Genomic DNA, 13254 nt, shown 5'->3' with positions numbered 1-13254 from the left:
TAGAAGTAGAAATCAAGAAAGAGCATCAAGTGTTGATGGTCAACAAGATCACCAGTTTCAAGAAAGGCAAGGGTAAGAAGAACTTCAAGAAAGACGGCAAAACCGTTGCCACGTCCGGTAAGCCAGATGCCGGGAAGATGAAAAAGAATGGACCCAAGCCTGAGACTGAGTGCTTCTATTGCAAGCGAAAAGGTCACTGGAAGCGGAACTGCCCCAAGTACTTAGTGGATAAGAAGGTCGGCAACGTTAAAGGTATATATGATATACATCTTATTGATGTGTACCTCACCAGCGCTCATAGTAGCTCCTGGGTATTTGATACCGGTGTTGTTGCTCACATTTGCAACTCAAAGCAGGAACTGCGGAATAAACGGAGGCTGGCCAAGGACGAGGTGACGATGCGCGTTAGGAATGGCTCCAAGGTCGATGTGATCGCCGTCGGCACGCTGCCTCTACATCTACCTTCAGGATTAGTTTTGGACCTTAATAATTGTTATTTAGTTCCAGCTTTGAGCATGAACATTGTATCAGGGTCTTGCTTAATGCGAGACGACTACTCATTTAAGTCAGAGAATAATGGTTGTTCTATTTATATGAGTGATATGTTTTATGGTCATGCTCCGCTGGTGAATGGTTTATTCTTGATGAATCTCGATCGTGATGTTACACATATTCATAGTGTGAATACCAAAAGATGTAAAGTTGATAATGATAGTCCGACATACTTGTGGCACTGCCGCTTTGGTCATATCGGTGTTAAGCGCATGAATAAACTCCATACTGATGGACTGTTAGAGTCTCTTGACTTTGAATCATTTGACACATGCGAGCCGTGCCTCATGGGCAAGATGACTAAGACTCCATTCTCAGGATTAATGGAGAGAGCAACTGACTTATTGGAAATAATACATACTAATGTGTGTGGTCCAATGAACATTGAAGCTCGCGGTGGCTATCGTTATGTTCTCACTCTCACCGATGATTTGAGTAGGTATGGGTATATCTACTTGATGAAGGACAAATCTGAAACATTTGAAAAGTTCAAGGAATTTCAGAGTGAGGTTGAGAATCAACGTGACAGAAAAATAAAGTGTCTACGATCTGATCGTGGAGGAGAATATTTGAGTCACGAGTTTGGCACACACCTAAGGAAATGTGGAATTGTTTCCGAACTGACGCCGCGTGGCACACCGCAACGTAATGGAGTGTCTGAACATCGTAATCACACTTTATTAGATATGGTACGATCTATGATGTCCGTTACCGACTTACCGCTATCATTTTGGGGATACTCATTGGAAACTACAGCATTCACTTTAAGTAGGGCACCGTCTGAATCCGTTGAGAGGACACTGTATGAATTATGGTTTGGCAAGAAACCTAAGTTGTTGTTTCTAAAAGTTTGGGGCTGTGATGCTTATGTGAAGAAACTTCAACCAGAGAAGCTCGAACCCAAAGCGGAGAAATGCGTATTCATAGGATACCCTAAGGAAACTATTGGGTATACCTTCTATCTTAGATCCGAAGGTAAAATCTTTGTTGCCAAGAACGGATCCTTTCTAGAGAAAGAGTTTCTCTCAAAAGAAGTGGGAGGAAAGTAGAACTTGATGAGGTAATTGTACCCCCTCTCGAACCGGAGAGTAGCACAGCGCGTGAAACTGTTCCTTTTGGCTCCTACGCCAACTGAAGAGGAAGTTAATGATGATGATCATGAAGCTTTAGATCAAGTTGCTAATGAACCACAAAGGTCCACAAGGGTACGTTCAGCACCAGAGTGGTACGGCAACCTTGTGATGGAAATCATGTTGTTAGACAACGGTGAACCTTCGAACTATGAAGAAGCAATGGCAGGCCCAGATTCCAACAAATGGCTTGAGGCCATGAAATCTGAAATAGGATCCATGTACGAGAACAAAGTATGGGCTTTGGTGGACTTGCCCGATGATCGGCAAGCCATAGAAAATAAATGGATCTTCAAGAAGAAGACTGAGGCAAACGGTAATGTGACCGTTTAGAAAGCTCGACTTGTCGCAAAGGGTTTTCGACAAATTCAAGGAGTTGACTATGATGAGACTTTATCTCCCGTAGCGAAGCTGAAGTCAGTCCGAATCATGTTAGCAATTGCCGCTTTTCGTGATTATGAAATTTGGCAAATGGACGTCAAAACAACGTTCCTTAACGGGTATCTTAAGGAAGAGTTGTATATGATGCAACCAGAAGGTTTTGTGGATCCTAAGAGTGCTAACAAGGCATGCAAGCTCCAACGCTCCATCTATGGGCTGGTACAAGCATCTCGGAGTTGGAACATTCGCTTTAATTGGGTGATTAAAGCGTTTGGATCCATACAGGTTTATGGAGAAGCCTGTGTGTACAAGAAAGTGAGTGGGAGCTCTGTAGCTTTTCTCATACTATATGTGGATGAAATATTATTGATGAGAAATAATATAGAGTTATTGGAGAGCACAAAAGCCTACTTGAACAAGAGTTTTTCAATGAAGGACCTTGGAGAAGCTGCATACATATTGGGCATCAAGATCTATAGAGATAGATCGAGACGCCTCATAGGTCTTTCACAAAGTACATACCTTGACAAGATATTGAAGAAGTTCAATATGGAAAACTGGAAGAAGGGGTTCTTGACAGTTTTGCAAGGTAAGAGAGTAAGACTCAGTCACCGACCACGACAGCAGATAGAGAGAAGATGAGTAATGTCCCCTACGCTCCAGCCGTAGGCTCTCTAATGTATGCCATGCTGTGTACCAAACCTAATATAAACCTTGCCATAAGTTTAGTAGGGAGGTACCAAAGTGATCCCGGTATGGAACACTGGACAACGGCCAAGAATATCCTCAAGTATCTTAAAAGGACTAAGGAGATGTTTCTTGTTTATGGAGGTGACGAAGAGCTCGTCATAAAGGGTTACGCCGATGCTAGCTTCGACACAGATCTGGATGACTCTAAGTCACAAACCGGATACATGTATGTTTTGAATGGCGAGGCCGTGAGCTGGTGCAGCAGCAAGCAAGACGTCGTGGCAGCATCTACATGTGAAGTGGAGTACATAGCTGCTTCAGAAGCGGCTCATGAAGGGATTTGGATGAAGGAGTTCATCACCGACCTTGGAGTGGTTCCAAGCGCGTCAGGTCCGATGACACTCTTCTGTGATAACACTCGAGCCATTGCCATAGCCAAGGAGCCCAGATTTCACCGGAAGACCAAGCACATCCAACACCGCTACAACTCCATCCACGACCATGTCCGGAGAGGAGTAATAGATATTTGTAAAGTACACACGGATCTGAATATTGCACACCCGTTGACTAAACCTCTTCCTCAAGCAAAACATGATCAACACCACAATGCCATGGGCGTTTGATTCATCACAATGTAACTGGATTATTGATTCTAGTGCAAGTGAGAGACTGTTGGAAATATGCCCTAGTGGCAATAATAAAATGGTTATTGTCATATTTCCTTGTTCATGATAATCGTCTATTGTTCATGCTATAATTGTATTAACAGGAAAGAGTAATACATGTGTGAATAAATAGATCACAATGTGTCCCTAGCAAGCCTCTAGTTGGCTAGCTCGGTGATCAATAGATGATCATGGTTTCCTGATCATGGACATTGGATGTCATTGATAACAGGATCACATCATTAGGAGAATGATGTGATGAACAAGACCCAATCCTAAGCATAGCACTAAATCGTATTGTTCGTATGCTAAAGCTTTTCTAATGTCAAGTGTCTTTTCCTTCGACCGTGAGATTGTGCAACTCTCGGATAACGTAGGAGTGCTTTGGGTGTATCAAACGTCACAACGTAACTGGGTCACTATAAAGGAGCACTACGGGTATCTCTGAAAGTGTCTGTTGGGTTGGCATGAATCGATATCGGGCTTTGTCACTCTGTGTGACCGAGAGGTATCTCTGGGCCCACTCGGTAGAGCATCATCATGATCTCAATGTGACTAAGGAGTTAGTCACGGGATGACGTGCTACGGAACGAGTAAAGAGACTTACCGGTAACGAGATTGAACAAGGTATGGGATACCGACGAGCGAATCTCGGGAAAGTTCTATACCGACAAACAAAGGGAATTGTATACGGGATTGATTGAATCCTTGACATAATGGTTCATCCGATGAGATCATCACGGAACATGTAGGACCCACCATGGGTATCCACACCCTGCTGATGTTTATTGGCCGGAGAGGTGTCTCGGTCATGTGTGCATGCCTCCCGAACCCGTAGGGTCCACACACTTAAGGTTCGATGACGCTAGGGTTATAGGGATTTGTTATACGAGGTTACCGAAGGTTGTTCGGAGTCCCGGATGAGATCCCGGACGTCATGAGGAGCTCCAGAATGGTCCGGAGGTAAAGATTGATAAATAGGATGGATGGGTTTGGACGCCGGAAATGTTTCGGGCACCACGGGCAATGTGCGGGGACCACCGGAAGGGTTTTGGAGGCCTACCCGGGGGCACCAGCCCCAGGAGGCTACATGGGCCAAGTGCGAGAGGGAACCAACTCCTTGGTGGGCTGGTGCGCCCCCCACACCCAGCCCAAGGTGCCTAGAGAGGGAAGGGGGGAAACCCTAAGTCAGGTGGGCCTAAGGCCCACGAGGGGTGCGCCACCCCCCTCTCCCCTCCTGTCCGCCACCTCCAGCCCCATCTAGGGATGCCGCACCCCTCAGGGGTGGGAACCCTAGGGGGCGCCACCCTCCCCTTCCCCCTATATATAGTGGGGGTTTGGGCCATTGGAGACACGGGAATTTCTCTCTCTCTCAGCGCAACCCTGTCTCTCTTCTTCCTCCTCTCCCACGCTGCTTGGTGAAGCCCTGCCAGGAGAGCTCATCGCTCCATCGCCACCACGCCGTCATGTTGTCGGAGCTCTTCCCCAACCTCTCCCTCCTCCTTGCTGGATCAAAGTGCGGCAGACGTCACCGGGCTGCACGTATGTTGAACGCGGAGGTGTCGCGGTTCAGCACTAGATCGGAATCACACCTTGATTTGAATCGCAGCGAGTACGACTCCATCAACCGCGTTCTAGCGACGCTTCTGCTTAGCAATCTTCAAAGGTATGAAGATGCTCTCACCCCTCTCTCGTTGTTGGTTTCTCCATAGGAATATTTAAATATGGCGTAAGTTTTTTTTTTTTTGAATTTTGCTACGTTACCCAACAATAGCGCCTACACTCGGCCTCGAGAACATTGGCCACCGCCTCCTCATATCCCTCCTCACACATGTAGAAGTTCTCCAATCAAGCGAGACAACACCGATTAGTACAATAACTAGCTATATTGTTAATTTTAGATTGTGTAGAAGGAGAATTTATCCAAAAGTTGTTGATCACCATCTCGACCCTCGTGTGGCTTAAGACACCATCTATAATCTCCCCCGGCAGGGCCTGCGCAGCCTGGTAGTGCTCCGATGTAAATCCTAGTGTAGGAACCTGACCCTCACCGGGCAACGTGACAAACCCGGGAAGTTTGTCCGACAAAGCACACCAATGACCGTGTTCAACTTCCAGACTCCAAGGGGTGGTTCCAACCCTTGTAGTATGACAAGGTCACCGTATTACATATTTGAAGAAACTTGAAGGCAAAATGTAAAAAAAGAGTAAATGCACTTACCTTTCCCCTTCTGGCATAATCACCGGACTCTTCTCTCGGGTGGCCGATACGACCGGGTGACATGTACTACCACTCTTGTACACGGTGACCCCGTCCACCAGGTCGCCCTCACTATCCGTAGACTCATCCCCGCCACCAACAGAATGGCCACCCGACCCCTCGGTCCTATCCGGCCCCTTGGTCAGATCCGGCCAGGCACCCCATCCGGACGTCTCCACGTTAGCCGAAGCCTCTGTGACAAGAGTCTCTTGGGACATAGCCTCAGGAATCGGAGTCTCATGGGCCGAATGCTCGTTGACCCGAGGCTCGTCGATACGAGGCTCCTCGACGAGAGTCTCATGGGCTGAATTCTCATCAACCCAAGGCTCCTGGACCGGAGTCCCCGTAGCATCCACCGCAAACGGGTCCACCATAGAAGTCATGTGCTCGGCTGAATGAGCTGGTGGTGGTGGAGAGGACGGCCTAGCAGTCCGCCTACCTCTCCCACGGCAATTTCATGTACCTTTCCCCTTCTTCCATGTCCGACTTCCTCTCCCAGTGGGCAACGCGGCCGATGAAGAAGCACTCGCGGGTGGTGTCGTCAGACTATCCGCCAAGGCTCTACGGAGAGATAGGGGTTGAATGGAAGTACCACCGCTCGCGCGGGTCGTTGACGAAGAAGAACCCGTCGAGCGATCTGGACCCGCGACCACCATCTTTCAACAACTGCCATGATAAAGAGTAAAATAAATTAGTACAACATGAAAAATTGAATAATTGATATGAATAATAATATGTACATATACAATTTAAGTTGGGATGCATAGAAATTAATAATAGTCTAGATCAATAAATGCATCATCATCATCACTACCATGCGTGTCGTCATGAATGTCGTGCTCATCGGGTTCAACGACATGAACTTGTGGAAGGACTTTCTATAATCGGTCAAGCATTGACAGATCATACGCAGCAATAACATCTTCTAGTTCCGGCTCTGTTGGTTCCGGCTCAGGCGTGAAATCGGATTCACTGTCGCTGCCTACTTGCATGATCTGGGGTGAAGCACAATGGTTCTTGAAACGTTTCTTGGAAAGACGTATTTCTTGGAAGAATTCTCCATCATATGTGTCTGGGTTAATGTGAGATTCATAATCCTCTTCATCTAGGGGAGGTGGTCTAAAACGTGGCGGCACTTCGTAATCAATATACCAACCATTCAAATTCTTATCAGTTTGGCTTGCCCACGGTAGATACAAAACTAGAGTTGCCTGTTGAGCCAAAATATAGACATCGGGAACATCTAAATGGGTGATTGGATTGATTTGCACTAGCCTATATGTTCATTAGTCCTACTAGTCTCCTTCGACAGGAACCAATAACATTTGAAGACTACAACATTCGGTGGGTTTACACCATAGAATTGAAGTTCATAAATTTCTTCAACTCTTCCATAATACTCGATACCACCTTTGTCGATAGAAGAAACAAAATAACTTGTAGATTCCCGGTTGGGCGTAGATAACTCTTTGCCAAAGGTACGAAAGTGATACCCGTTGATGTTGTATTTCTCAAATGAACGGACCTTATAGTCAAAACCATTAGCGACTTGTCTCAATTCGACGTCCATAGACTCTGAATTAGCCTACAAGTTTAATACGAAACGATTATTAGATTAGCCGCAAGTTAGACCAAGAAATGAAATGGTCCATTATTTATAATTACCGTTTGTTTGAACAAAGACATGAAACCGGGGTAGCCGCCTCCATGCTTTGCCACACGCTCATACTCTTCGACGGAATCATTTTAGATCACCGCTCCATCCGAGAATTTGGTGACGTATCGACTGTATCAAATATCCAGGAATAAGAGAAGTTCAAAGGAATTAGAAGGTACGGAAAAATGTGCCGAGAAATTACTCGATGTACGGCCACACTTCTGTTAGGTTGTTGAAGATATATAATGAAATGTTCCGCCATTCTTCGACATCCAACGTTAATGGTTTCGGAGCACCGGCTGGTGCGAGCTTCCCTTTGAACAAGCTGAGGTTGGATCCACCTTTTTTAGGATCGACATCATTGTACCGAGGCTTCGGATTATGCAAATGACGATTTTTGGCTTCGTAGTGTGCTGTCACAAAGTTAGACACCTCCTCCGGAATGAATGCCTCGGCCATCAATACTTCAATTCTACGTTTATTTTTACATTTAGCTCGAAGCGTCTTCTGCATCCTCTCAGTTGCAAAGCACCAATGATTTTGCACGGGCGCACCCGATCTTGCCTCGGTCGGTAGATGTAAAATCAAATGCTGCATTGGATTAAAGAAGCCCGGTGGAAAGATCTTCTCTAACTTGCAGAGCAACTCCGGTGCCAACTCCTCCATGTCATCTACCACGCCAGGCGACAGTTCTTTCACACAAATAACACGGCAGAAATAGCCCATCTTCGGGAGTACTAGCCATTCATCCTCAGGAATAAAGCCACGTAACATCACCAGGATTACCCGCTCAAGCCATATGTGCCAATCATGACTCTTGAGACCAAATATTTTTAATTTTTCAAGACTCGCTCACCTTTTTAGATTAGCTGCATACCCATCGGGGAACATCAAGTGCATTTTGACCCACAAGATAATTTCCCTCATAGCTGGCGTTCCAAGATTGAACCAGGTCTTTGGCTTCAACCATTTCTGCTTTCCTTTGCCTTCTCGCATGTTTTCTAACAGTCTATGCCATAGTGTCTCTTGATCGACTCTAGCCTTAGGATGATCCTTTGTCTTCCCATCTATGTCGAACAATGTACCAAAAATGGCGTCTCTGATATTCTTTTCAGTGTGCATCATGTCGATGTTGTGTGGAAGAAGGAGGTCTTTGAAGTAAGGCAGATGCAACAAGCATGGCTTGTAAGTCTAGGCATGTCCTGAATTATACCCCTTCATATACCCTGGACGCTTTGGACCAGGCTCGAGGGCATTTAACTCATCCAGGATCTGTTGGCCTGTCAACATAGGTGGTGCCAAGGTTTTGACAACTTTACCTTTGGTGAAGTTCTTCTTGTCTTTTCTGAACTGATTGTGAGGATCCATGGACTGTCTATGCAAGTCAAAGAAAGAATACTTCCCACCTGCCTGCAACCAATGAAACTGAAGAGCTACCTTGCATAAGGGGGACGGGAACCTTCCATGCACACACCATCCAGAGAATAGCGCATACGCCGACAAGTCATGCATCGAGTACATGTACCACACATGCATTTTGAAGTTTTCTTTTCTAGCGGCATCGTATGTCTTGACCCCTTTATCTCAAGGTTCTTGCAATTCATCCTTAAGCGGCTGCATGTACACATTCATATTCTTCCCCGGATAGTTGGGCCCTGGAATTATCAACGTCAAGAATATGTTATTTCTTTGCATAATTTTCCCGGGGGAGATTGAGTGGAATGAGAAATACAGGCCAACAATTGTATGGGTTGCAGTCATGCCGAAGGGATTGAACCCATCTGTGGTGACGCACACTCCTTGAATCTGCCGCTTTATCCTGATGTAATCCATCAAAATCTTTCCACGCTTCCCTATCCAATGTGTGTACCACCATCTTATTCCCATCCGCATCTAGTTCGGTTGTTTTGCCCAATTTGTGCCATGTCATCTGTCTGGCTATCTCTTCGATGATGAAAAGACATTGAAGCCTTGGAATGATTGGCATATACCGAAGAACATTAACTGCGATTTTGGTCTGCCTCTTCTCACCCATACCGTTATCTACCACAAGATACCTGCAAGAATTGCAATTGGGACAATAGTCCAAGTGTGCATAGTGCTTCCTAAATAATACACATCCTTTCTCACATGCATCTATCTTGTCATAGATCATCTTTAGTACACGAAGTAATTTGTCCGACTGGTACATGTTTGCAGGCATGAAATGGCCTTTGGGTAGAAAGCGTCCAAATAGTGTCATCATCGCGTCATAGAATTCTCTTCCCAAGTTGAACTGAGCCTTCAGAGCCATTACTTGTGCAATGGCATCCAGCTGACAAAGCCGAGTGTGCTCTAGAGAGGACGTTTTGAAGACTCCAACATTTCATAGAAGGCCTTTGCAGATTGCTCCATCTCATCGTCCGAATCCTGAGCACCATCAAAGTCTTGCACCATGTCTTCGATCCCGGTACCATGCTCGTCGGTGCGACGATGAACCATCTCAGCTCTAGTGCGTTGTATAGACTCACCATGAAATGTCCACACCGCATATTAGCCTATGTCCTCTTTTTATAGTTGTCGCACTATGCACAGGGGCACCAGTTTGTTTCCCGGACATTTGCAAATGCGCCTTTCAAAAAGTCCTTGGTTTTTAGAAACCATTCTTTCGTCATCTCTTTCTGACTAGTGTGATCGATGTACTGCTACCTCTTGAAGTTGCCTTGGTTTATCCCTTGAAGAGGAAAGGGTGATGCAGCACAGTAGCAGCAAGTATTTCCCTCAGTTTGAGAACCAAGGTATCAATCCAGTAGGAGTATCAAGCCAAGTTCCTAAAGTACCTGCGCAAAAACAGCAAACTTGCACCCAACGCTACAAAGGGGTTGTCAATCCCTTCACGATTGATTGCAAGGTGAGATATGAAGGCGAAAAGTGCAACAAAGTAAAAGTGTGGAGCTAAAAATATAATGTGAAGTAGACCCGGGGCCATAGTGTTCACTAGAGGCTTCTCTCATGATAGCAAATATTACGGTGGGTGAATAAGTTACTGTCGAGCAATTGATAGAACCGCGCAAAGTCGTGACGATATCTAAGGCAATGATCATACATATAGGCATCACGTTCGAGACAAGTAGACCGATACTTTCTGCATCTACTACTATTACTCCACACATCGACCGCTATTCAGCATGCATGTAGTGTATTGAGTTCATGACAAACAGAATAACGCCTTAAGCAATATGACATGATGTAGAGGGATAAATTCATGCAATAGATATAAATCCCATCTTTTTACCCTTGATGGCAACAACATGATGCGTGCCTCGCTACCCCTTCTGTCACTGGGTGAGGTCACCACATGGTATGAACCCAAAACCAAGCACTTCTCCCATTGCAAGAATCGTAGGTCAAGTTGGCCAAACAAAACTGACAACTCGAAGAGAATTACAAGGATATGAAATCATGCATATAATAGATCCATAGAAACTCAAATAAGATTCATAGTTAATCAGATCATAAATCCATAATTCATCGAATCTCGACAAACACACCGCAAAAGAAGATTACATCAGATAGATCTCCATGAAGATCATGGAGAACTTTGTATTGAAGATCCAAGAGAGAGAAGAATCCATCTAGCTACTAGCTATGGACCCGAAGGTCTATGTTGAACTACTCACGCATCATCCGAGAGGCAATGGTGTTGATGAAGAATCCCTCCATGTCCGAATCCCCCCTGCGCCAGGGCCCTAGAACGTGCCCCAGATGGGATCTTGCGGAGACAGAAGCCTGCGGCGGCGGAAAAGTATTTTCGTGGCTCTCTCCCGTGGTTTTGGATTTTTCGGAGATTTATAGGCGGAAGAAGTAGGGTAGGGGAGCCACAGGGGGCCCACAAGCCTGCTAGGCGCCCCTCCAGGCCGCGCCTAGGGGGCTTGTGACCTCCCCCGGGGTCCTTTGCCTTGGTTCTCAAGTTCCCCGCGTATCTTCTGTTCCACAAAAAAAATCTTTTGGGAGGTTTTATTCCGTTTGGACTCCGTTTAATATTCTCCTCTGAAAAGGGTCAAAAACACGGAAAAACAGGAACTGGCACTTGGCACTGAGTTAATAAGTTAGTCCCAAAAAAGATAAAAAAGGCATAGAAAACATCCAAAGTTTGAGAAGATAATAGCATGGAACCAACAAAAATCATAGATATGTTGGAGACGTATCAAGCATCCCCAAGCTTAACTCCTGCTCGTCCTCGATTAGGGAAGTGATAAAGAATGAATTTTTGGTGTGAATGCTGCCTAGTATATTTGTCCTTTGTAACTTCTTTCATGTGACATGAATGTTCATATTGGTAAGATTCAAAACAATAGTTTGCTATTGACTAGAAAACAATAATACTTCAAGCAGACAAGCAAGGTAATCATGAACTTTTGAAATAACAAAGCCAAAGAAAGTTACCCCTACAAAATCATATAGTCTGGCTATGATCCATCATCCTCCACAACGAATTTAAATCATGCACAACCCCGGTATTGGCCAAGTAATTGTTTTCACACTCTTACTTTCTCAAAACTTTTTCAACTCTCATGCAATACATGAGCGTGAGCCATGGATATAGCACTATAGGTGAAAAAGAGAGTGGTGGATGTTGTGAGGCAAAAAGGAGGAGATGGTCACATTGACTCGGGGTATCAAAGCGCTATGGAGATGCCCATTAATAGATATCAATGTGGAAGCGTAGGGATTACCATGCAATGGATGCACTTAGAGCTATAAGTGTGTGAAAGCTCAAAAGGAGAACTAGTGGGTGTGCATCCAACTTGCTTGCTCATGAAGACCTAGGGCAATTTTGAGGAAGCCCATCATTGGAATATACAAGCCAAGTTACATAATGAAGATTCCCACTAGTATATGGTGGTGACAAAACAAGAGACTCTCAATCATGAAGATCATGGTGCTATTATGAAGCACAAGTGTGGAAAAAGATAGTAGCATTGTCCCTTCTCTCTTTTTTTTGTTTGGGCTCTTTGGCCTCTTTCCATATATCTCTCTCTCTCTTTGTGTGTGGGCAACTTTTGCCTCTTTTTTTATTATTTTCTCACATGGGACAATGCTCTAATAATGATGATCATCACACTTTCATTTACTCAAAGCTCAATGCTTAGAACGATGATGACTCTATAGGAAATGCCTCCGACAGTGCAATGGGATGTGCAACGATCTAGCTTAGCGTATGACATTGAAACATCTCGCTAGCTATCTTACGATCATGCAATGGCAATATGTAAGTGACGGCACTAGTCATGAGATGGATAGGTGGGAGTTGCATGGCAATATATCTCGGAATGACTATGAAAATGCCATAGTAGGTACGTATGGTGGCTGTTTTGAGGAAGATCTATGGTGGTTTTGTGTACCGGCGAAAGTTGCGCGGCACTAGAGAGGCTAGCAATGGTGGAAAGTGAAAGTGCATCTATACCATGGACTCACATTAGTCATGAAGAACTCACATACTTATTGCGAAAGTTTTTATTAGTAATTGAAACAAAGTGCTAAACGCATACTCCTACGGGAAGGGTTGGTAGGTGTTTAACCATCGCGCGATCCTGACCTCCACACAAAGGATGACAATCAATAAATCAATGATGCTCCGACTTCCTAACATAGTGGTTCACCTTACGTGCATGTTACGGGAATCACTAACTTCAACACAAGTATTTCTAGATTCACAACACCCTACTAACATGTCTCTTAATATTGCCAAATCCATGTATCAAAACTAATTGAGAGGAATCAAACTTCTCTTTCTAATCAATGCACAAGGATATGGAAGTTTTATTGTATCCTCTTTGGACGCCTATCGTCTTTAGGACTACTTTCATAGCACCAGCCAACTACCAAGTTACTCAGAGAGAGCACTCTCAAAAAGATATAAGTGAAGATCGAGAGTTC

This window comes from Hordeum vulgare, chromosome 1H (genome assembly GCF_904849725.1).
Source record: "Hordeum vulgare subsp. vulgare chromosome 1H, MorexV3_pseudomolecules_assembly, whole genome shotgun sequence".
Lineage (NCBI taxonomy): Eukaryota > Viridiplantae > Streptophyta > Magnoliopsida > Poales > Poaceae > Hordeum > Hordeum vulgare.
This window is presented reverse-complemented; position numbering follows the sequence as displayed.